The 8,827-nt window shown below is 37.1% G+C and overlaps 1 long non-coding RNA gene across 2 annotated transcripts in view; it reads left to right on the forward strand.

Moving 5' to 3' along the window:
• Positions 1 to 8,827, forward strand: part of LOC126971976 (uncharacterized) — a 500,026-nt gene that overhangs the window by 476,695 nt on the left and 14,504 nt on the right. The window lies entirely within an intron of this gene.

Here is an 8,827-nt window from a genome sequence, read left to right on the forward strand (position 1 = left end):
ATTATTACCTACTTCAGAGTGCTTTACGCTTTTCTTTCAGCCATTTGTATTATACGTCAAAATTAGTTTTCTGGACGCTCGCGAGTGGCGCTTAAAATATAACTTAGTGAAACAGCCTGTCCAGTGGCATTTATGCAGGTCACAGTACTGTAATAGACAAACCCTGTATGAGATTGAGAAAATTATTCTTACTCAAAAACCAAGGTGTGAGAAAGAGACGGAATAGATGGACCGTGAAACCGTTTTGAAACAATTTAGTGTCCATTAATCGCCTGTCATATAGAAGGATTGTCATGTTTTAACGGATATGTATTCAAAATATAATAGTGTCGTGTTCTGTGTTAGATTGTGTTGTTTTATGCAGCAACAATCCAAATAAAGAAGCATTTCACAGGTAAACTGAATTCTAAATTGATTCTGATGATGGTAATCTTTCGTGGTGCTTATTTTCATAGAATAGATTCACTAAAATATTTTGTATTACATCTTAAATATGTATACGCAGTAAATATTCTATTTTAATTCTTTATTCTAAGGAATATATTAATTTAAAAAAAATGTATAAATAGATAGTAAAATTTTCCATACGTGAATATGAAATATTGATATATTTATCATAGGGATTGACCAAAAGCAATATACAATCTATTGTTATGTAGATATTTATGTCTGTTAAAAAAAAGTAGCTAGTGGCGTTCCAACTTGGATTTACATCTTGACAGCACTAGCTGGTATTGATTTCAACATCCACGAAAACAATGACAAAACATATGAAGGTTACTAATTGTTGTCCAAAATAAATAATAATCAACACAACAACGGAAAAACACCGCCGATCATCCCGCGGTGTCAAAGCTCTATGCCTGAAGTACAGTTTAGACAGAAAACTGTTAGTCGAGCTCTGTTTTCGTTGGACGTCAGGAAGTCGAGCGGGCCGGATGGCATTTCTGCAATCGTGCTTAGAACGTGTGCCCCTGAGTTGACGCCGGTGCTAACGCGTTTATTCCGGCACTCTTATTCAAAATGCGTAGTCCATGACTCATGGAAGTCAGCCCTTATCCATCCGATCCACAAAAAAAGGAGACAGTTCGGATCCGGCAAACTAAAGGCCTATTGCTATTACCTCCTTGCTCTCCAAAATCATGGAGAGCATAATTAACCGCCAGCTCTTGGTATCCCTAGAAGGTCACCAGTTGATCAATGACCGACAGAATGGCTTTCGCCATGGTCGTTCGGCTGGTGATCTTCTGGTATACCTAACACATAGATGGGCGGCGGCTATTGAAAGCAAGGGGGAATGCCTGGCAGATAGCCTGGATATAGCGAAGGCCTTTGATCGTGTATGGTACAAGGCGCTCCTCTCAAAACTTCCATCATTTGGGAACTTGTGAAAGTGTACCTCCAGCTTCCAGATATTGCTCGAACCCGAAGCCCGTGAATGCTGGAGTGCCTCAAGGCTGTGTGCTATCTCCCACGCTGTTTCTTCTGCATATCAATGATATGTTGGACACCTCCAACATACATTGCTCTGCAGACGACAGCACTGGTGATGCCGTATACACGGGCCATGCAGGTCTCTCTCGGGAAATCGTCGACCAGTGCCGGGAGAAACTTGAGTCTTCTATCGAGTCCTCTCTTGAGAAGGTCGCGGAACGGGGTAAATTGAACCTTGTCCAATTTAACCCTCAGAAAACTCGCGCGTTTTGTTTTGCGCGTTAACCACTAAAATAACCCCATTTGTCGTATCACCGCTCTTCAACAACACTTCCCTTGCAGCCTCACCTAGTATCGGAATACTGGGTCTCGAAATCTCGAGAGATTGCCAATTTTGTGGCCATCTGGAGGATAAAGCCAAATTGACTTCGAAGAAACTGGGCGTCATTAATAGAGCACGGCAATACTTCAAGCCGGCCCACATTCTAGCGCTCTACAAAGCGCAGGTCCGGCCACACATGGAGTATTGCTGTCATCTCTGGTCTGGCGCACCCCAGTATCAGCTCGATCCATTTAACCGCGTGCAACGTAGAGCAGCTCGGTTTGTCGGGGACCCAATGCTCTGTGAACGGCTGGATCACGTTGCGTTGCGTAGAGATGTCGCTTCATTGTGTGTCTTCTACCGCATTTATCACGGGGAGTGTTCCGAAGAGCTGTTCAACCTGATTCCTGCCACCGAATTCCACCTTCGCAAGACACGCCACAAGTTAGGATATCATCCCCACCATTTGGATGTGTGGCGGTCCTCCACAGTGCGGTTTTCAAGGAGTTTTCTTCCACGTACCACAAAGCTGTGGAATGATCTTCCTTGTGCGGTGTTTCCGGGACGATACGACATGGGAACCTTCAAGAAAAGCGCGTATACCGTCCTTAAAGGCTGGCAACGCTCCTGTGATTCCTCTGGTGTTGCAAGAGATTGTGGGCGGCGGTAATCACTTACCAACAGGTGACCCGTACGCCCGTTTGCCCTCCTACTCCATAAAAAAAAATCCTTGAAAACCAAACCACACTCATAAAAAAAAATTGATTATAAATATTGCAGCCGCCATTTTAGTTTAACATTGTGAATTATGTTGACGAATTTATTATAATCGATCTCACGGACTTTTAATTCGAATACCTACTAATTATAATAATAATATAACAATAAATCATTCTTATATTCTATACTACTTTATAGTTTAGAAAATGAAAACCGGATTTTTGATAGAGCCGAGTTCAAATAGCTGTATGCAATGAATGTACCAATGAACGCTGGCGTTTTAAAAAAGATAGCGGAAACTAATGACAACGTGACACTCGTCTTGACGCGACACTCACTGTGCAAGACCGTGAAAACCGCCTAGATTAACCACGTCGATGCCGTGTGTCATTTCGAACGGTTTAAGATATTTTCCGTACTGGTTCATATGTCTACTGTGGTATAGTCGTTTTAGTCTGTCTATTATGTACTCGATATATATGTACCCCTATATGCGTTGAGTTTCAAAACCTAGTTGATCATATTATGATTTTAGAGGTTTGTCGCATAAAAATTACAACAAATACATTTTAAAATTTTGATATAGCATCAAACCATTAAGCCCTTATTAGTGCTTATTACATAATAGTAATATGTATAGTTGTTTATATTACAAATCAAAGATTTGCTTAGTTTTTTCATATAAATAATTTGATTTAACACGAGTTTGGAACGCACCTCCAATCATATTTGATTTGACAGGAGGCGGTTTTAGTTGTTTTGAAAATTAAAATATCTTAAACTATTATTGAAAGAAAACTATGAGTTAATATTCATATTTGAAAGTGTTTTTAACGTGAAACTTTGGTAAAATAATTGTAATATGAATAATGGCCTCAGCTCATCACAAAGTTCTACTAGGAACTATTTATTGTTTAAGGACGCGTTCTCAAAACAGAGAGGTATCGAATCGCACCACTACACTGACACCGCTCAAACACATACACGTACTTAAAGTTAATTGCGGGAATCAAATGAATTTGATACTTTATCAAGGTTTAATTTTGTTTTTTTTTAATACCTATGTATTTTTGATAATTGGTTGATGTATTCGTTTAGTAGTTAAATATTAAAACATTAGATGGCAATTCTGTCGCATAACGTCGTGTGCAGTAAACGCAGTTTTATCCAAGATGGCCGCCGCGAAAATTATGATTTCAGCAATATGGGTATCGTATTCGAGGTTATCGAGGGTGCAGAGAACGGTTTTGGGATCATTTTTGAAATCCAAGATGGCCGCCGCGCAAAATTATGATTTCAGCTATATGGGTATCGTGTCCGAGGTTATCGAGGGTGCAGAGAACGATTTTGGGATAATTTTTTAAATCCAAGATGGCCGCTGCGCAAAATTGTGATTTCACCAATATGGGTATCGTATCCAAGGTTCTTGAGGGTGCAGAGATCGAATTTGTGATCATTTATGAAATCCAAGATGGCCGCCGCTCAAAATCATGATTTCAACAATATGGGTATCGTATCCGAGGTTATCGAGGGTGCAGAGAACGATATTGGGATAATTTGTTAAATCCAAGATGGCCGCCGCGCAAAATTATGATTTAAACAATATGGATGCCGAATCCGAAGTTCTCGAGGGTACAGAGAACGAATTTGGAGTCATTTTTGAAATCCAAGGTGGCCGCCGCGCAAAATAATGGTTTCAACAATATGGATATCGTATCCAAGGTTCTCGAGAGTGCAGAGAACGAATTTGGGATCATTTTTTAAATCCAAATTGGCTGCCGCGCAAAATCATGATTTCAACAATATGGATATCGTATTCGAGGTTCTCGAGGGTGCAGAGAATGAATTTGGGATCATTTTTGAAGTGAAACTTCTTTGCCCGCATCAGGGTAAAATTTTTACGGATGAAACGGAATAAAGTGTCACGAAAATGAAGGACGTTTTTATCCAAGATGAGGGGAGGGAGATTGAGTCTGATTGAGATATCATTTTTAATGTCGCATAGCGTCGTGTGCAGTAAACGCAGTTTTATCCAAGATGGCCGCCGCGAAAATTATGATTTCAGCAATATGGGTATCGTATTTGAGGTTATCGAGGGTGCAGAGAACGGTTTTGGGATCATTTTTGAAATCCAAGATGGCCGCCGCGCAAAATTATGATTTCAGCTATATGGGTATCGTGTCCGAGGTTATCGAGGGTGCAGAGAACGATTTTGGGATAATTTTTTAAATCCAAGATGGCCGCTGCGCAAAATTGTGATTTCACCAATATGGGTATCGTATCCAAGGTTCTTGAGGGTGCAGAGATCGAATTTGTGATCATTTATGAAATCCAAGATGGCCGCCGCTCAAAATCATGATTTCAACAATATGGGTATCGTATCCGAGGTTATCGAGGGTGCAGAGAACGATATTGGGATAATTTTTTAAATCCAAGATGGCCGCCGCGCAAAATTATGATTTAAACAATATGGATGCCGAATCCGAAGTTCTCGAGGGTACAGAGAACGAATTTGGAGTCATTTTTGAAATCCAAGGTGGCCGCCGCGCAAAATAATGGTTTCAACAATATGGATATCGTATCCAAGGTTCTCGAGAGTGCAGAGAACGAATTTGGGATCATTTTTTAAATCCAAATTGGCTGCCGCGCAAAATCATGATTTCAACAATATGGATATCGTATTCGAGGTTTTCGAGGGTGCAGAGAATGAATTTGGGATCATTTTTGAAGTGAAACTTCTTTGCCCGCATCAGGGTAAAATTTTTACGGATGAAACGGAATAAAGTGTCACGAAAATGAAGGACGTTTTTATCCAAGATGAGGGGAGGGAGATTGAGTCTGATTGAGATAGAGTGAGAAAATTCGAATGTCATGAAGAAGACGGTACCGCTATGAAGTAAAACAACTTCACTACTAGCGTTGTATTATGCAGGTTTAGCGCACGGCCGCAGTGAGTATGTAGATCATCTTCCCTACTAGCTTTGTATCGTGCAGGTTTAATGAGTGATAATAATTAGCAAAACATCAAATAATTTCTAATATTGACAAAAATCAATTGGTTTAGAGAACAGATTAGAATAATTATTAATACAAAACGAGATTTAAAAATTGATTTTTACAAATAAGTTTCACTTCTGACATGTATGCTTTGTACGCACGCCATTTTTTGTGTTGTCTGGTGCTTTTGGACGTAGCTTCCCCCTTAAGGACACATCCAATAAATGTGGAGTTAAAAAAAATACTGGAGACTTAACTTGTGGGGTATCGTTGGATAGGTCTTTGAAAGTTAGATTCAGGTTTGATACATGACATTTCCTTTGGTCATTTGAAAATAATGCTGGATTTAGGAAGATATACGTTACATTTATGTAATAGCTTATACCTTACGATTACAATATCTATTGAAATAACTCTTCTTGACATAATATGGTGGTAATAATTGATAAGAAGGGTAGAGCTTCTTATGGTTAAAAAGGGGATGATATTTATAACCATGAAAATGACACCCATGAAGAGAGGTTGGTAAATTTCATAGGCGCCATCTTGGATTTCGATTTTGACCCGATATTCGTTATTGTTGACCCCGAAAACCATGAAAATGATACCCATGAGGAGAAGTTGGTAAATTTCATAGGCGCCATCTTGGATTTCGATTTTGACCCGATGTTCATTATTGTTGACCCCGTAAACCATGAAAATGACACCCATGAAGAGAAGTTGGTAATTTCCATAGGTGCCATCTTCGATTTTGACCCAATATTCGTTATTGTTGACCCCGAAAACCATGAAAATTACTCCCATAAAGGGAAGTTGGTAATTTTCATAGGCGCCATATTGGATTTCGATTTTGACCCAATATTCGTTATTGTTGACCCCGAAAACCATGAATATGACACCCATGAAGAGAAGTTGGTAATTTTCATAGGCGCCATCTTCGATTCTGATTTTGACCCGATATTCGTTATTGTTGACCCCGAAAACCATGAAAATGACACCCATGAAGAGAAGTTGGTAAATTTCATAGGCGCCATTTTGGATTTCGATTTAATATAGACCTTATATTTAGAGATGAACTTATAAATCACTAATTCTTCAAAAAATACAGAAACATAATTTTATGAAAATCTGACTGCGTACAAAATATGTATAGTATCAAAGACAGTATTGTAGAGCTTAAAAAAAATATTCATGTTCGTACAACGATCTTTGCGAGAACGAGCTGCTACTTACAACCGACACAGTGTCTACCCACGACGGCGGCCGAGCGCGGACTGACGATCTCTCTGTGCAATGCGTACGGAGTGACAAAATAAAATAACCCTTAATACTACACTTTAAAGTTCATGCTTATCAGAAATATATTAATTTTTGACGATTCATTTTATTTTTCTGAGATTATTTATAACATATTCATTAATTTACTTCCCGTGTTTTTGAAAATATTATATCTGCTTTCCTTACGTAATTTTTAAGAGACAAAATTATGTAAGTAGTAGTAGAACACTGATCCTGAATGAAGCCCCATTTCGTCAATTTTGTGTGAAAAGGTAACGGATAATCGTTTGTACGACATAAAATATCAAAATTTCAAAGCAAACATTTCCCGCTAATTGGAGATAAAGAAGTAATCTATTTGTGGCAATTTTTGGTTTTGTTAGATTTAGTTCCATTTCATCACAAACTCTACCGAAAAATAACTTATTTTTGTCGGATTCGTAAACGCGTCCTTAATCAACCGATATCGCTTCGTAAATTGTACATCTTCCAAATCAAATGGGTCCGATTGTTCCCGTGTGTCTTATTTTCGCAGTGTTTTTTTTTATTTCGTTAGAATTTTTCATGAATTCAAAAATTCATCAGATATTTACAATAAAAAATAACTCTAGAAATAAAAACACTAAATATTCAAATGAAATACCTTGATTTATGTTTGTTTTCACTTTTTTTAAAAGTTATTTACAAAACGATTCACTTCCCGCTACGATAGTAGCAACCTTTTTTTTGAATTGCTCACTTTCACACAAAAGCTAAATTAGTTTAGGTAATAGGTTTAGGTTGAATTATTATGTTACCTCAAGGTACGAATGGATGTAAAAAAATACCCGGCCAAAAAAATAATTTGCGAGAATAAAGTCACTAGTGCTTTCTTTTCTACTTACGCAATTTTATTTTTGTAAATTATTTGTATGTATATAGGTATGAAATTTTTATATTTTGTGTATTTCCCCACTGGTGAAAGTAAGTAATATAATTTATTATTATTAAAGATCAGAGTAAAGTTCGAGTAACCAATATATCTTTATAGGAATATATCGCCAGAATCTTCAACATCACAGCCAATACCACTCACCCCAAGAAAAATAAAGCTTATTAGTCCAAAATTAAAAACAAAAACCGAAGAAAAAGGCAACAAAATATAAGAACTTTAGAAGTCAACTCTAAACGGCTGCTTAAAAATGTTTGCTTATTCTGATCGGAACATAAAAATTTTGGTTTTATAAATTGTTGTCATATATTGATTTTATGAATTGTTTTACTTATTATGGAGTTACCCCCTGCTTTTCTTCGTGATACTATATATGTTAAGTAAGACAATCATTTCAATCTTTTATTATTATAGCGGGTGTATAGTACTTAAATAACATAAAACAGACGTAATGAATGCTGGAAAAACATATACATAAGCTACCGTTTTCTACTATTAATGTTGTAATAATGCACTTTTTTAAATTCCATCAAATAAATATAACATTGCTATAAATTAATATTGCCCAATTTTAGCCATCAATATTGCAATGACATAGATAAGTCACTTCACTAACTTACATGTAAATCTAGCCCTTATAAACTTTTTAAATTTAGTCTCGCCGTAATGAAGAGAGCGTTTAAGTTAATGCTTCAAGCTCATAATTTATTTTAGTAGTAGGTACATCAGCAGGCTATTATAAATAATAATAACATATCTACTATACTTATTGGGAATATGATCACGTCACCACGTGTACTCTCCTCACGACGCGACGGCCACAACTCTGTCCTCGGATTTATAAATGCAATCGGTCGCGGCTCATTTGCCATAAAAAGTTTTTACAAGAAAATAATGGATTATCGGGAATATGAAAATAAATTTTTCGTCTATTTTCGTATGCCAAAGATTTTTTTTGTCTAACTAATACTTATACTTTGGTATTCGGTATTACACACAATCAGTGTACTGTGAAAAAGCATAAACATAATATATAAAAATACTTTATTTTACAGGTTTCCATGTCATAAAATTCCAAAAGAAAAAAAAATCTAAGTTCGTTAACTTTGAACCAGAGAATCAATTAATTACTCTCTCTTTGAACT

This window comes from Leptidea sinapis, chromosome 25, assembly GCF_905404315.1.
Source record: "Leptidea sinapis chromosome 25, ilLepSina1.1, whole genome shotgun sequence".
In the NCBI taxonomy this organism is placed as follows: Eukaryota; Metazoa; Arthropoda; class Insecta; order Lepidoptera; family Pieridae; genus Leptidea; species Leptidea sinapis.